This window comes from Dipodomys ordii, unplaced genomic scaffold, assembly GCF_000151885.1.
Source record: "Dipodomys ordii isolate 6190 unplaced genomic scaffold, Dord_2.0 Scaffold1, whole genome shotgun sequence".
NCBI classification, from domain to species: Eukaryota; Metazoa; Chordata; class Mammalia; order Rodentia; family Heteromyidae; genus Dipodomys; species Dipodomys ordii.
Window position 1 is genome coordinate 66,149,857 of NW_012267217.1, and position 16,873 is coordinate 66,166,729.

A 16,873-nucleotide genomic window follows, 5' to 3' on the forward strand; every position below is an offset into this window, starting at 1 on the left:
GAAGCTGGCCTGTCCCCGAGCTTCTGCGGGATGGCCATCTGTGGCTCTTCTGTGCCTACAGCTCCGTGTAGCCTCTTGGCTACACGGAGGCAGGACTCCGCTGTCCTGAGAGTGTGCTGGCTTCTCCATAAATTCAGGCCTAGAACTACGTGTTAACTGCAAGCCCTAGTACTGGGGCTTGCCCTCAGGGCTCATACTCTCATTCTGCTTTTCCCGCTCATGGCCGGCACTCTACTAGTTGAGCCATACCCCGGTTCTGGCTTTTTGCTGATTAATTGGAGATTTTAAAAAAATCCCTTGCAGATTCGTCTGCTCAGGTTGGTTTTGAACAGTGACCTTCAGATCTCAGCCTCCTCAGTAGATAGAAGTACAGATGTGGGCCACCAGTACTGGGTGCACAGCTTGTTTTAAATACATGCTGGATACCCGTGCTTGTACACCTGGCCACGGGAGAAACAGCCTGTGACCTGACAGGATGATGACACCTGATGGATAATTGGCACAAGAGTTGGTGAAATGCTGACATACAGGAAGAAAAGGAAGAAGATGGCTCACACCTGTCATCCTAGCTCCTCAGGAAGCTGTGCTCTGAGGATTGTGGTTCAAAGCCAGCCTGGGCTGGCCAGGAAAGTCCGTGAGACTCTGATTTCTAATTAACCACCAGATAACTGGAAGTGGTGCTGTGGCTCAAAGTGGTAGAGTGCTAGCTTTGAGCAAAAGAACTCAGGGACAGCACCCTGGCCCCAAGTTCAAGCCCCGTGACTAACAACCAAAAAAAAAAAAAAGGCCACTTGAGGTGGGGAAAGTACCACTCGGAGTGTGGCCCCGACAGTGAAAGGGGCCTCATCCTTGCGCTGCGGCTTCTGAGGTCCGGTTCAGACAGAAACGCGTGCTCCGTGTAGCAAACTCATGGGAGGCGAGGTGGGGGATGGAGGGAAGTTGTTCACAGCTCAGCTGTGTGGTAGCTGTGACACTGACAAATAATCCAGCTTTGTTCCGTGTTGAGACCCGTCCCCTTCCAATAGTTCCCCCTTCCAGCCCTGGCCAGCGGTTACAGGGAGCTGTGGTGGGCATCCTGTTCGAAGAAGGCCCTGCCTTCCTGGTCCTCATGCGAGCCTCCCGGGTCGCCCCTGTGCCGGAGAAGAGGCTGCTGTTCCTTGCCTCGGGGTCCCTGGGGTACCCAGGGGAAAGCCGTGCCCCTTTCTGCTTTCTCACCCTCTGAAGCCCAGCTCAGTCACCAGCTGCTTCCTCCCACACTACCGTGCACAAGTGGGCAGGGAACACAAAGGAAGCGCAGAACCTGGCATCGCCAGCCCACATCGTTTGCATTGAGGGAGGGGATTTTCCATCTCTCTACAGGACCAGGGCTGCCCCAGGCCCTTGACACCTCTCTAGGGTCTGCTGTGTCCAAGGTTCAGGCTTCATCTTGGGAGGTACCCAAATGTCTACATTCATTCTTTCTCCTTTTTTTTCCCCCTAGCATTCGCCTTCTTTATTTTGCCAGGGCCTGAAAGATGTGTGAAATTGATCTCGTTATCTGCTCTCCCAAACTTGAGCTTTGATTTGGACTGCCGTGTCCTTCTCCAAACTGACTCTGAAGAGGAGAGAGGAGCACCTTTGCAGGGGATGTGGCCTGATGGAGCACTCCCTTAAGATGGAAAAAAATGGTGTCTCACCTAATGGATGACAGGCTTGTGGCAGGTGTGGGGCTTGGGGGAAAGGGGAGCCACAGAGATCTTTGACCCCCTGTCTCAGGAATCCAGAGAGCAGAGGCCTTGAAATTCTGCCACTGAGGATTCTTCTTCTGCCACTGAGGATTCTTCCCCCGCTTACCCCCACCCCTGCACCTTTTTTGAAAAGCTGATTGTTACAAACACCAGCCTCCCCAAGCCACAAAGCCCTCAGTACTGAAGCAACCGAGGGTGGCTGGACCCCAGGAGGCTTGCTTTGGGGCCCCAAGCTGAGGGTGGGAGCTGGGAGGCGGGAGAGAAATGGCCACCCCACCCCACCGAGGGGGACGGTCCTCTCCCTCCACACCCTCCCTTTCCAGTGGGAAGCAGAGGGAGGAGGCCACCATGGGGCACACGCGGGGGTCAGCTCCAGGAACATTCCCCCTGGCTCCAGGTGCCTCACTTACATGGGTGTGCCCTGGCTTTCTCCCCCCAAAAGAAGAAAAGTACTTAGCCCTGAGAAGGACAGCAATAAGACTCTTTCCATACCCAGCAACTAAGCTGCCTGGAGGTAGTAACCAAAGGACAGGCCTCGCACCTGTGTGCGGTGAGCGGCTCTCATTGGGTGGCTTTGTCCCCACTGGGTGGCTTTGTCCCCACTGGGTGGTTTTGTCCCCAGGAGACACTTGGAAACGGGAGGAATCATGTTTGGTTGATGTGATTTAGGCAAAACGCACAGAGAGGGTCAGCATCCAGGGGGTGGAGACCAGGGGCCCTGCGGAGCACCCCGAGGAACACAGGCTTAGCACAGCCCAGTCATAGAAACAGCCGGGGCCCAGATGTCGGTGGAGTGAAGAGACCTGGCTGCGGACATTTCCAACCACTGAGACTTGAGTAATTTCCTGGCAGGGCCTTCGCCAATCCCGGAGTGGCCAGAGCTGAGCTTCTCTTTTATCCTTTGACCCTGCAGGACTCCAGCTAAGAGGTAAGGCAACACTTAGAACTAGCTGGAGTGTGGGATTCGTGCCAAGATGTTCATGTGTGTCTGAATATGCTTCAGTCCATGATTTGGTGCCTGAGAAGTTTGCATCAAAGATGTGTGCATGGAATAGATACACACCAATTAGGCTGTAGCTGACATTCTAAATACACATGGGAGGTTTTCGATTTCATTTTAACATTTAACATATTTAGCTTAAAAGGGCCCAGAGAAAGCGTAAGAGCCAGATAGAGTGGCCGACGGCACAGTGCTGGGCCAGGGTGATTGATCCAATTTGCTTCTTGTTAGCTCCGTAATGCTGGCGAGAAGTTCTTCCTTGAATCTCAGCTTCCTTCCCTTAAGATTACTTCTCGAGTGGACAGATGGAAGAAAGACCAGCTTGCTTTGAAACCTGCACAGGAATGCAGGCTGTTCCTAAAATATTGCCCAACCTTTTATGAGGGGTGGGAGACGTGATTCACTTCTCTGTGGCTCAGTGCTGACCTAACAGGCTGTTTGGTTCTGTTGAACCAAAGTGTATCCTGCTTGGTGTGCCTCAGGCTTGGCAGGTCTGTCTGATGGCTGGCAGTGGGGTTGGCTGAGTCTGGCTATCGCTGCACCCTGACCTGGCTTCCGAGGGTCATGAGATGGGTGGCCCTGGGGCAGGACGCTGAGTGGAAGAGGAAGATGCAGTTCTCTTATGAGATGTGAAAAGCAGGGCGCCATTTGGGTTTCTTTTTCTTAGCTCACATTTCAGAGGCTTATGTTGTCAGAGCCTTCCCATGTGGGATTTGGGATGGCTGTCCATCACAGTCTCAGCTGCCAATCACAGCATTTCTGCCCCTCTCATGAGGATGTTGAGCAATGGGGGGGAGGGGGCAGGGGAAGGGGGGCTCAGTCACCATGTGATGTAATGTAACGTCCAGAGGCAGCAGAATGGACGCGACTGAATTTCCATAGTTATTTCCGGAACGAAACTGATTAAAAGCATTTCCTAGGTAGGTCAGACTCTTCCCTTTGACAATTTTCCAAAGAAAAGGCCGGGAGAAAGTCGTGGTGGTGATGGCATTACATCTGCTTGGGTGACTCGGAATGTATGTTGGCCCGGCAACGCGCCCCGTGGCGGGCAGCAGACATGTCTCGGTGGCAGCGGCGTGTCTCCGGGGCCTGGCTTCAGCGAGTCGTGCAGAATTCGCCTTCTTTTTAGCCTTTCACACGAAAGTGTTTGAAGCTAATCTTTTCATTCCTTTCTGCCAGGCCGTAATCAATAGGAAGAATGCATTAAAGCTTTCCCCACCGTTGCCTTTCTCAGGGCTGCTGTTAAAAGTGCGGGTTGTGTTCTCCGCTGTACTGTAATGAGAATTTGAATTTCGTGCAGAGCATGAAGTGTGAATGAAAAATTGTCAGTGGCCCAGCTGTGCAGTCGATGAATGTCTTTCCCATCAATTTATTCTGCGCTGGTTCCCGTTAATTTATTCATCTATCCATCCCTGAGTTCATTCCATCACTGATCAGGCAAGCTTTATAGAGCACCTACTGGGTGCCATCAACCGGACTTGTCTTTAAAAACCCCAGAGGTGGTCTGGCCTTGGCGTTTCCTTCCCAGATGCTCCCAGCCTGAACTCAGAGCCCAGGAATGGTCCTGGGAAGGACCTGAAGGATCTGAAGGAATGGTCCTTCTGACCAGAGGAACTGGGAAGGCTTACAAGAAAGGCGTCTCATTGTTCCAGCCTGAGAACGGCTAGGGGCAAAGCCTAGTTCCAGGCATGGAAGCTTCTGGAACACTGTCCATGTTACTAGATGCTGGAAGGCAGTGGTGTCTGTGTATTCCTATTGTCTCCTCATTTGGAATATATGACACGGACACTCGGGTACCTTCCACACGTGGGCACCTGACTGAGTCCACACATCCCTGACATCATGTATCTGTGAGTTCCAAGCCTGGGATACTGAGAAGCGTAGCTGTAGTTTTGTCTCTCATGAAATTGCAGGATTCTAGTTCATCAGTGCTCCTGAGAGACTCCGGAATTCCTCACGGCCCGTATTGTGGGGTGGACAGTTGACATGAGGTCGGTTTTGCTGTCGTTTATGGTCACCCCTTGTCCACGCAGGAGGAGGACAGTTTCTGTCCTTGGTGGACGGTTCATTGCTCGAATTCCATGTCAGGCCTTTGACCCTCCAGGCTCCATGGGGCTAATTAACTACATAAGACAATAAAAAGGAAGAAAATAAAAATGAATGGATGCTTCTGAGAGTCTCCCAGACATTAATGAATACTGATGCTAACCACCGTGTGTCAGGAGTCTACCTAGGGGTGGAGGTCAAAGGTCACAATGACACCCTTATTCTGAACACAGTGAGCTCAAGACAAGGAAATGGGGGAAGCAGACTGAGAGGTCTAGGGCATTCCGATTTGTCCCAGCTCCCATGAGGCCTAGGGCTCTGTCCCCCTCTGTGCTTACGGTGCCAGGAGCCATCAGAGCTGACAGTTTCCTAGAGGTGGCATCTGTCAGGTTGGTCTTCCTTTTGCCCTTGAGGTTTGAGAATCCCTTGGTTTCTCATGGGGTTTATTCAACACCAGTGAGACCCTTGGGAGCATCTTCTACTACAGGGTCCAGGAGTGCACCCCTGGGCTGTGACCTCAGATGATACCCATGGCAGTTTCTAGCCCAGAGCCAAAGGCCAAGCTACCTTTGCAACGTCAGCTTCAGATGGCTGCCATTTCTTTGTGTGCTTACATGGTCTCTTCCGTGTCTGCAGGAAGAGAGCAGGCCCTGTGGAGCCTCTTCTTATGGGGACGTTAATCCTGCTGGATCAGGGTCTACCCTCATGACTTTATTTAACCTCAGTTATTTTCCTAGAGTCCATATCTCCAGATAGAGGCACTCTAGGGATTAGAGTTTGGAGAGAACAGGCTGGACCTGGCTATTCTAGGATTTGTAGAACAGCAGCCCCAAGGCCATGCCTAGCCTTGACCTGCTCCATTTTGTAAAGCACCTCTTCTTCAAAATGGCACCTCTTCTTCCCACAATGCCCTGGGCTCCAGCTCAAAATCTTGTCTTCAGGAAGTTAATGCCTTGTGCACAATTTGCATGACCGATTAGACTTACTTCTGCTCTTGTAGCCCATGGCAGAGACCAGGGAGGGACCCACATTGACACTTGGGCCCTCACTGGCCAATTGAAGTAGAAGGAGAAGTACTAAAACATAGAGGGTAGAAGGAGAATTAGTATATCCTAAAGGCCACTTCCCTGAGGGACTTCACTGGACATCTGGCCCTCGGGCCAGACTCTATTGCTTCCACTTTCAGTGACTTTGCTGATTCTTACCACGTGTCTCTCCTCTTCTGCCTCTTAATTCTTTACCTGGAGGGAAAATGGACCTGCAGCTCTAGATGGCATCACGAAGATATTATGACCTTGGAAACTCTGACAAGATACAAGGAGGTCCCAGATCTCACCTTCACTTCAGAGTCCTGAGACTGCCCTCGGTGACAGCTACCTGACGGGGACATGGCGCTCACTCTGGGAGGAAAGCACAGGGGCAGCCCATTGGCCTGTCTTTGCATCTCCACCTGTATTTCAAGAATGTACATGAGCGGCCAGGCCAGGAGAAGCCAAGCGCTCGGTCATGCTCTGGCTCCATTCATTACTTCAGCTCTGTGATGTCTGCACCCACCCCCAATTCGTACATGGAAGCCCTGTCATGGGCAAACCATGTCAGAAACAGACAAACACACCATGTCTTTCCCCAATATCAGAATTTCTTGAATAACAGCAAATTCACAAGCTATGTCAGTTTTGTTGGCTTCATTCGCCAAGTACTACTTATATCACTTGACAGCTTGGGCTGCTGAAAACAGGGGTATTTTTAATCCAGTATTAATCATGATTATTACCTCTCAGCTCACATGGTACATGCTGCACATAGTATCCAGTTTACCAAATAGCTAGGAAAGGGTTAAAGCAGCCCCAGGCTTCAAAGAGGATACGGATGCAGAGTCATTGCTGGCATCAGATAAGATGCTGGCCAGAAACCTAATCACAGGGTTGGGGCCCAGGGGGCCAAGCAGGGTCCCTCCAAGGAGCCACACTGGCTCTGTGTGTGTTGCTACAATGTCCCAATGCTAGGAGTTCCTCCTAGACACAGGTCATCTGACACACAGGTCACCTGATTGATATAGGTGAGGGACCTTGCATCGAACCTGGGTCTGGTGGTTTTGATATGATTTATTTGCTGATGCAATGCACACATTACTTATCAGTTTGTACCTCACTGTTGTTTACTTCAGTCACCAAAGTATAGAGTCATTGTTCTGGCACTTATACTCTAAGTCGATGGGTACAAAAAATGTCACAATGGGCCTCTTGCTGTCTGCCATGTGTTGTGTCCGCCATTTTCTAGCTCTCTCTATCTAACAGTTTCCCTTTCTTTTCCCCTTTGGTTTTATCCAGCGGTGTACTGGGAAAATGGGTAATAACTGGATCTTTGGGGGGAAAACAACAAGTCCTGATTTGTAGAGTCTGCTGGTTCCCATGGGGTATCTATGTCCACCAGGCTGCTTTCAAGGTTTGCATGTGGGGTCCCCAGTGTCAAGCTGAGAAGAGAGGCGCAGAGCTCTCACCCTACCAGACAGATGCAGCCGTGTGAATTATCTCAAGAGCAGAGGTAATGGCAACATGGACAAAAATAAGAAGCACGGAGTTCTGAGTTCTGTTATATGACTTTTGACAGTAAGTCTATCTAAGTTTTCATCATGGCTGTACTTAGTAACCAACTCAAGGAACTACAGGAGGTGTAACATTGGCTCTGGTGCAAGCAGGTCCCCTCACACCACATCATCGGGCCCCATCTTGTGTGTTACCTGCTCGTTTAAATTTCCAAGACTCTTAGGGCTTCGTGGGCATGAATTGATTGGTTTCTTGTGGGGTTCTTTCTTTGCTGGCCTTTGGGTTTCCTTATGGTTTTGGAAGGTAGGAAGGAAAGGGTGAATGGGAAGGGTGAAAGCACACACACCTATGTACAGGGATCTTTGTTGACTTATTTTAGTCACTGCCATGGTCGTAGGACAGTGGGAAAGTGAGCTGTTCATTCCTTGCTGTGGTTCACGTGCCTTTGTAGTGAACTGTTCAAACTGTGTTTCCTGTGTGGGCCTGTCTCACCCAGGAAGGGGACAGGCAAGTCAAGAATTCAGGTCAGAAATCGGTCAGGGAGGGAGAAGGAAGTCTCTGTCCTCCACCGCTTGAATGCAGCACCGGATATCACCTTCCCTAATGCTTTCTATTTTTCCTTTCCATCTTCATTCTTATCTCGAATCCTGTGGGGTGGTAGGTGTGTGTGTGTGTGTGTGTGTGTGTGTGTGTGTGTGTGTGTGTCCGGGTGCTGTGTGTATTGTCATATGTTACACAGAGTGTTCTGTGCTATAGTGTGTGGGGCATGGGGGATTTGGATTTGCTGTGTGGTGTGTGCATGCTGCACACATGGATGTGGTATATGTGATGTGAGGGATGTGTGCTTGGTGTGTGCTGTGAATGGAGGGTATACAGGGTTTGCTGCATGGTATGCATGCATTGGCTGTGGTGTGGTATGTATGTATGGTATGTGTGGTTCTATGTGGTCTGTGTTGAGACTGGGGTGAATATGGTATGTGTGGTGTGTGACTGGTATGTGATGTTTTGTCCACATGTCCTGCCCCTGAGGCTGAGGACCAGCGCAGTGACCGTGAAGCCCGGAGGATGATGTGTTCCTGACCGCTCCTCCTCCCCAGGACGCTCACCTGGTCTAACCTGCCCAGGCCTTTTCTTCACCTGTACTACAGCTATAATAAGGGCTTCTCACAGAGCCAGGCACAGTGCCCAGAACAATTACATTCCACCCACTTCCTGTGCTCTTCCCACCTTGTGCCCCTTGTGACAACTAGGGCAGATAAAAACAAATCATTCTGAAAAAATGTGCTGATGATCCACGGCCCTCCCTGGTTTTAGAAAGCTGGTGTTGTCTAGACAATGGGTCTGGCTGCTGACTGACTGGAATGCCAGGCTGATGGGGATGGGGCCCACCCGCCCCACTGCTGGCTGAGCCGTGTCTGCGATTCTTCAAGATGGGCTTCATCTCGGGGGGTCACAGGGGAGCAAAGACGTCGTGTGATTTCCAGCTGTTAACGATTTAGAGCAGCGACTCACAATGAGGCAGGATGTGACCTCCAGAGAACACTGAGCTGCGTCTGGGAGCAGGCTGCCCTGTCCAGGCTGGTCATGGCTATGGGCAGCAAGTGGGTGGAGGCCCCTGCAGATGGCCCTGTGCTAAGAGGTTTTCTGGTTCAATGTTGGCATGGCTGAGATTGAGGAGCCTTGACTTCGTGTTTCCATTTGTTTCTTTCCTAGTCTCATAGTTTCAGGGTTGACATTAAGGTCTGTGGTTGCTTTGAGTTTGTTTCTGTACAAGGTGAGGGGTAGAGATCTGCGTTTGGCTTTCTACATGTGGGTATCCAGTTCTCTCCAACACATGCTCTTCTCACTTTATCAAGAATCAGATGGCTGCGGCGCTGTGGACTTACATCTGAGTCTTCTATTCCATTTATCTACAAGTCTGCTTTTTGTGGTATATGCTATGTTTTTGTTTCTATGGCCATGCAGTGAAGTTTGAAGTCAAGTATTCTCATACCCACAGCCATGGTCTTTTTGCTCAGCACTGTTTGGGATATTCAGGTTCTTTTATGTTTCCATGGGAATTTCAGGATTGGGTTTTCTATTTCTATGAAGACTATTGCTGAACTTTTGATGGAGATTGTATTGAATTTGTATATTGTGTTTGGTAATACGGTCATTTTAGCAATATTTATTCTGTTGATACATGATCATGGGAGCTCTTTCTATCCTGTAATGTCTTTCTGATTTCTTTCTTTAATGCTTTACAGTTTTCATTGTAGACTTGGTGAATAGGACTCTAATAGATTAGGAAATAGGACTAAGAATAGATGAATGAGATTGTCACATGTTAAAACGCTTCTGCCCAGCAAGAGAAACAACAGGGTAAAGAGACAACTTATAAAATGAGAGAAAATGTTTCCACATAGCCATCTGACAGGTAATTTTTTATATTTGTAAAATTATTATTATAAAGGTGATGTACAGAGGGCTTGCCATTTCATAAGTCAGGTAATGAGTACATTTCTTTTTGGACAATGTTTTCCCTTCCTTCGTTCTCTCCCAGTTTTAACCTGCTGTCTGTACCCACAAGTTGTGCAGCTCAGTTTCAATATAGTGTCTGTGAGTGCCACTGCTGCAGTTATTCACCTGCCATCCCTCTTTTTCTATGTCCCCTTACACACACACACACACACACACACACACACACACACACACACACACACACACACTAAACAAGATAAAAAAGAAAAGAAAAAGAAAAAAAATACTCCTGGTTTTACTTCTTGGCATTCATTTCAATATATATTACTTTGAATGATGAGAGGCACAGAGACATTGTGCTTTGTTTTCCTCTCCTAAGAGTATCATCCTTTGGCCCCACTGTATGTGAACTCCTGGAGTCCTGTGTAACCCTATCACTCATTTTAGATCTAAATTTCACATATGAGAGAGAACATCTGCTGTCGGTCTCTCTGAGCTTGGCTTACCTCACTAAACATGATTTGTTCTAGGTCCATCCATTTCCGTGCAAGTGAGATCACATTATTCTTTCTAATGGCTGGGTAAGAACTCCATTGTGTAGAGGTACCGCGTTTTTGGGTGCACACATCTCCTGTGGGGCATCTGCACTATTTCCATGTGAACAGAGCAGCAGTGAATACGGATGTGCAAGTGTTTTTATGGTATCCTAGTTGTGGTGTTATGGGTAGATGCCCACGAGTGGTATGGCAGGTAATTTTTTATCCAGAATATAAAATGAACCAAAAATAAAACATAAAACCCCAATAATCCAACCCACAAATGGGCAATGGAACTAAATTGACACATTTCAAATGAAGAAGTATAGATGGCCAATAAATAACTTGAAGGCCAACATCTTTAGCCATAAAAGAAACACAAATTAACAGTATTGAGGGGCTGGGAAGGTGGCTCAGTGGTAGAGCGCTTGCCTTACATGCATGAGGCCCTGGGTTCGATTCCTCAGCACCACATAAGAAAAAAGAAAAAAGCCAGAAGTGGCACTGTGGCTCAAGTGGTAGAGCACTAGCCTCGAGCTGAAGAGTTGAGGGACAGCACCCACGCCCAGAGTTCAGGCCCCACAACCGGACCCCCCCCAAAAAACTCAAAAAACCAATATTGAGATTCTTCCTCTGCCCAATCAGAATGGCTATCATCAAGAAAACAAATGACTCCTGGAAAGGGTATGGGGTAAAAGTAACCCTTATGCACTATTGGTGGGAATGTGAATGAGTGCAACCACTATGGAAATCAGTATGGAGGCTCCTGAAACAACTAAAAGTAGAACTACCATGTCGTTTTGCTATACACTCCCCGGTATAGCTCCAAAGGAATCAAAGTCAGCTTGTTATAGAATACTTTCATATCCATGTTTAGTATGAATGTAACACAATAGTCAAATTATGGAATCCATCTGAATGCCCATCAGCAAATGAACAGACACAGAAAATGTGATGTGTATCCACAGTGGGGATTTACTCAGCCATAAAAGAAGAACAAAAGCATATAGTTTGTTAGAACATGAATAGCACGGGAGGAGATCAAGTTGCGTGAGACAAGCCAGTCCCACAAAGAAAAGCACTGCGCTTTGGCTCTCATTTGTGGAAGCTGGGCGGGGGGGGGGGGGGGGGGGGGGGGAGAAGTAAAGGAAAACAAAGCAAGGTCATCCAAATAAAAAGGGGGCTTACAAGGGAGGGGAAGGGCACAGAAAAGGGGGGGGTGGAGTGAGGGAGAAATAGAGGGGTGAATGTGATCGAAGGACATCGCATCCGAATGTCAAGAAGAACCCCCCTACTCTGTATGATTACCATACACTGAAAAGAACAAGAAGGTGTCTGTGGAGGAGGCTCTGGGTGGTTCTGGGCCAGGTGCCTCTCTGAGCTGTGTGGTGAGGTCTCCTGGCTTTCCTGTGGCTCTCAGACGCCTTCCTAACCTTCCTTGCCCACTTGGCACGGAAGAGCTGACGTTTGCCTCTGTGCTTCCAGCTCTGGTTGCCGTGGTCTCTCCTGCGGGCCACTCCCCGCGCTGGTCCCCGTCCCATAGTGCTACCTGGCCTGTGCTCTCATTGCCCAGTCAGCTCCAGCTCAGGGCTGGCTTAACTCAGACCCCAGCTGAGGGTAGCCAGCCCTGGGGGCTGAGCTGTGAGCTGCCTCCCTGTCCCGAACGGCCTCCAGCTGCCCTCTCCCTCAGTACCGTCTCCACAGTACCTTCTCTCAGCTTGACAATGACTCTCTTTGTTCCAACGGGACCCTTGGTCAGCCTGTGAGCCCAACCTCCGAGCTCTTCGAAGTACCCACTCCACACGGACAGGCGCGGGATGTCCCTGGACTCACCTGTCACGTGTGCCCTGGCATGTAACAGAGTTGTTTTCCTTATCAGTCAATTTCAATATGCTTCACGAGTGTGAAAATCTACCTTGTTTCTAGCCCACGAACTCTCCTACACCCCTAAACATCTCTTCTTTGGCAGTTAGAACCGCCATCCGCGTGGTGCTGACAGAGGTGGAGGATCTACCCGGAAGCCTGCGCCTTTGCAGGCTGCCCCCTGACACTGAAGCAGGGAACACGCCCCAGCTGCCTGGCAGAGGGAGGGAGAGTGAGTCACAGATGTGGAATTCATGGTCAAGCCCCAAGCTAGCGGTCAGTGAGTAATTAGGTGTGGTTACTGGTGGCCTAGCCCAAGGCCAACTTAATCAATTCATCATTGCTGCGTGGCTCGAGCTCAGCTTACTGTCTGGGCCCCAAGCAGTTATCTTCCTGGTTAGTCTGCCTGGGGCAAAACAAATCATGTGTGGGACAAGCCAAGTCATCTCCTGCCTTTATGACCAAACATGAAAGCCCAGGCACTTCACTGTGAAGGCTACAGATGCTAACTTAAGATACGAGACTGTGGGTGAGAAGCAGACACACTAACTGGGAGTGACATGGTTGAAGTCGGCCCGCAGGAGTGCTGGGATGGTTCTTAGGATAAGATTTCAGCTGAGTTCAACTTCGAAAATGCTACCTTGGGAGAGAATGCTGTGTAGTCAAATATATGAAGAAGTACTGCATTGCACTGTGGGAAATTCCCAGTGCATCCTGAGCATACCCCAAACTCCGAGGACTCCTTACGTCCCCTTCTGGGAAGACCATGGGTCAAAGGACCAGAGCCAGTTCCACCTGTTGTGCTAACACTGAAGGCACTGAATTCCTTGCAGAGCCTCAACGGGGAGGATTTGAAACCAAACCCATTTCTAGAGGGGGTACTCTTGTGGGTTTTTTTTGGGGGGGGTTCGGTCTTGGGGCCTGAACTCTGGGCCTGGGTGCTGTCCCTCAGCTCTTCAGCTCAAGGCTAGCACTCTATCACTTGAGCCACAGCATCACTTCCGGCTTTTTTCTTTTTGCTTATGTGGTGCTGAGGAATCGAACCCAGGGCCTCAGGTATGCAAGGCAAGCGCTCTACCACTGAGCCACCTTCCAGCCCCAAGAGGGGGGTTACCCTGGTTTCGGGTTTAGGAGCTCCAGGATGAGCCCCAGACTTTTCAGATGAGTGACTCTGATTAGAATGTGGACTCAGGTCGCGTACATCCAAGAATGAAGCTTTTTCTTTCTTCTGTTTTAAGCCTGAGTTTCCCACAGTCAGACAGAGTTAGGGAGGTTACGTGGCAGGGAAGACCGGTCTTCGATCTACCCTGCAGGCAAGTGTTTTGGGAAACAGTGAGTCAGAAGAGAGCTGGAGCAAACAGCCATGCCTTTCAAGGGATGGAAAAGATGCTGGAGGGGGAAAGACCAGAGCAGCTGCCACCAATAGGGTGACGTGAGGGAAGACATTTGCTCCCAAGGTGTCTCACCTGCACTGTGAAGTCTGTAGACCATCTTTGAGGGAGGACGGCAGGTACTGTTTCCTTTACTGGTGCTTATTTGGCTGGTGTCAGGCAAATGCTTTCAACTTACTTCTACCCATCCAGAAAAATGTGTTCAATAGCATGGAAGAATCAAGTCATAGGAGACATCCGATGTGTGTGAACTCAGTTACAACCACTGCAGCAGGACACTGGCGCCGGGGATGGGTGTAGATTCACAAGACGCCTCTTAGCAGCCAAAGGCACCAAGGCCCACACAGGCCGCTCCTCTGAGGCACGCTGAGCAGGACCCTTGGACTTAGTTGCCCCCGAGCCCGGTAGTAAACTCACCATGAAGGACAGTGACTCACATGAAGCAGCCTTTCTGGAACCAAGTCTCCATGGTCTCCATGGTCAGCAGTGCCCAGTGCCCTGTGGACATGCTGTGCAGGCCGTACCTGGCCCTGCACCGAGTATCGCTCTGTGGTTGTTGGATACTGAATGAGTGAATGACAAAGCCAGAGCTCGGATCCCTCAGCCCTGCTCAACTCCCTGTATTCCGCTGCCATTCAAGCAAGTGTGCCACTGGTAAGCACAGCTGGAGAGACAATGCAACTGATTAAAACGCATGCAAGACTCACCCCTGTGCCCCCAGATGCCCTCAGAAGCCATCCGAGGCCCACTAGTGGGATGCCGGGTGGGGGGGCTTATCTTCTCGCCTGTGAGGTTTCCTGTGCAGAGGCTGAAAATGGAGACGCTGGCAGGGTGTGTGAAATAGAAATATCTCTGTGGGATTCAGTTTAGAAAGTCCAGTCAGGCCCACAGAGGGAAAGAGAGAAACAAGAAAGCTACTGTGCTCTTGCTATACAAAAGCCAGAGATCTTGGTGTTTTGGCACAAGCTTTGGGCGGTTTTGGCAGATTCAGCAAAGCCAGGAGAGTGCCCACGGGTAGAGTTGACTGCGAAGGCCCCACGTGAGCCCTGGAGTGGCTGGTTCTGAAGCTCTTTCTCTGGGCGCCCTCGGGAGGAAAGGGGTACAGGCCCACGCGGTGCCAGGAAAGCGGAGGCAGACAGCCCCGCCGCCCAGAGCAAACTCAGCACAGCGCTGTCGGAAGCCTGCGGTCAGCTCACGCAGGAATCCCCCATTCGTCTCTCTTTTCCAAGTTGTGAGTTGGGACACACGTCTTTGAGCTGTTGGCTGCAGAGTAACACACCTGATGACATAGAGATTTATTTCTGTGCATTCTCTAAGCCAAGAGTCATCCAAAGGCCAAATAACATCACATCCTGGAGTGTTATCTGAAAATAAAAAGAGATCCTTTGGTGGCCTGGTAACATGAAGGGAAGATGGGAAAAGAAGGGAACACACCAACATTTAGGCCTGAGAGTCGCTTTCCCTCTGTCTTAACCATTAGATGCATCCCATACAATGACTTTGAGTTTGTTAACTGAAAATTCATTCCTCCTCTTCCTTCCTCCTCCTCCTCCTCCCTCCTCCTCCTTCTTCTTCCAACTTACCATTTCTCCAAACTTTTGCTTTGGTTATTTTTCAAATTAAGAGCTTGAATTTTTTTTGGCTTGGCTGGCATGGACTTTAATCCTGTGTGCTGCTGGGATGACCGTTGTGTACCACCATGCCCACTTGTTGACTGAGATGAGGTCTTACTAACATTTAGCCCAGGCTAGTCTCAAACCAAGATAGTTGCTGGAAAACCCAAACAATGTGACTGGTTTTGGGCTCAACTGGGAAATGACCGGAGCTGGCTGTTTTCAGGGAAGTCCAAACACACCGCCTGGCATCAGACGCTCCTTCCTGGAGGAGACCCAGCATCCTGCTGTCTAGATTCAGAGTGCGGCTCTGCTTTCCGCTCTCTGTCCAGCAGCTACTTTTGATCTAGAACATACCCAGAACTGAAATACTTGGCAAATACACTCTTGCCTGTGGGTCTGGAGTCGACACTGCAGGCAACATCTTCCAGGAAGGCTCCGGGGCAGGTGCCTGAGGCGCGGGGGTCCAGCGCCAGGGTCGGGACGGGAAGTCCAGCAGGCCTCATGGAGCTCGTTAGCTTCATCAGCAGCGAGGGAATGCAGGAGATGGCTGCTCTTTTTGGCAACACTTCCCTCAATTAGCAGACAGGCAGGCAGATGGCACGGGCCCATTTGGATTTTAATTTAGCTCCAAGAACTGGTCCAGCCTAAGTTGATGAGCATCGCCGTGGCTCAGTTCTGGCGCGGGGCTGTGGAGGAAGTGTGCTGCGTTCCACCCTGGGAGCCGCTTCTCAGCGAGTGCTGAGCATAGCACGGACCACACACCCGTCCGTGGGTCTGTCCTCACCAGTCCGGCCAGCCCAGCGTGGTATGGCAGGACCACTGGAGTCCATGCTGTCCATGGCTGGGCTGGGCTTCCAAACCCATGACCTGGTCCTGGAAGCGGGCTTGGCCAGCCCAAGAAGCTGTTTGCTTCCGCTGGCCAGCTGTGGGCTGCGTTCTCCGGCGTGCTGTGGTCTAGGGTTGAGCCCAGGCCCCAGTGTCAGACTTTCCTACATTACCATTCTTGCTCTGGACCAAGGACACTCTTTCTCTGTGCCTAACCTCTCTCTTCTAGAAGGAAACTCTGCCCTGTCCCCTTAAACGGTGCCATGAGAATCTGTGGTGACCACGTGCTGTCCACACTCCATGCTCGGTAGCTTCGCCCATCGGCCTCTCCCTGGGGCCTTTCCTGCCATCTTCTGCTTTGCAGCCTTGCTCCAATGTTTTGATTCCTAGGTAGCCAAGCACCTTGCTCTGACCCAAAGACCTACCCCTCGGGGAGGCTCCGAGGATGGCTGTAAGAGACTCAGTTTCCCCATCAGTGAGCCTGGCAGCCCCTGTCACCCGGAAGCGGCCCTTTGCTTTGTTGTCTTCTTGGACGTGGTAAAGAAATCTTCCCGTGTGCTCTCTGTGCTTCTACGTTCACCAGAGGGTTTCTCAACATTCCGGAGGAGAAGTTCCCTTCCATCTCAAGAGCACTCTGCAACGAGTCTCGCCCTGCGGTGACATGAACCCTACTTGCAGAATTCACCTTCCTTCTACACACTGGTAACAGTGGAGAAAAGGAAGAGCAAGTTCCTGACCCCACCTACACCGACTCAACTCCTGTGACCGCTCTCTGTGTTCGCCAGGGTGTGAGCGAACCAGGCCCAGGCGGCTGGGGAGCTCAGCTCTGTTGCAATGGTTGGAGCCATGTGCTTTCCTGGCCC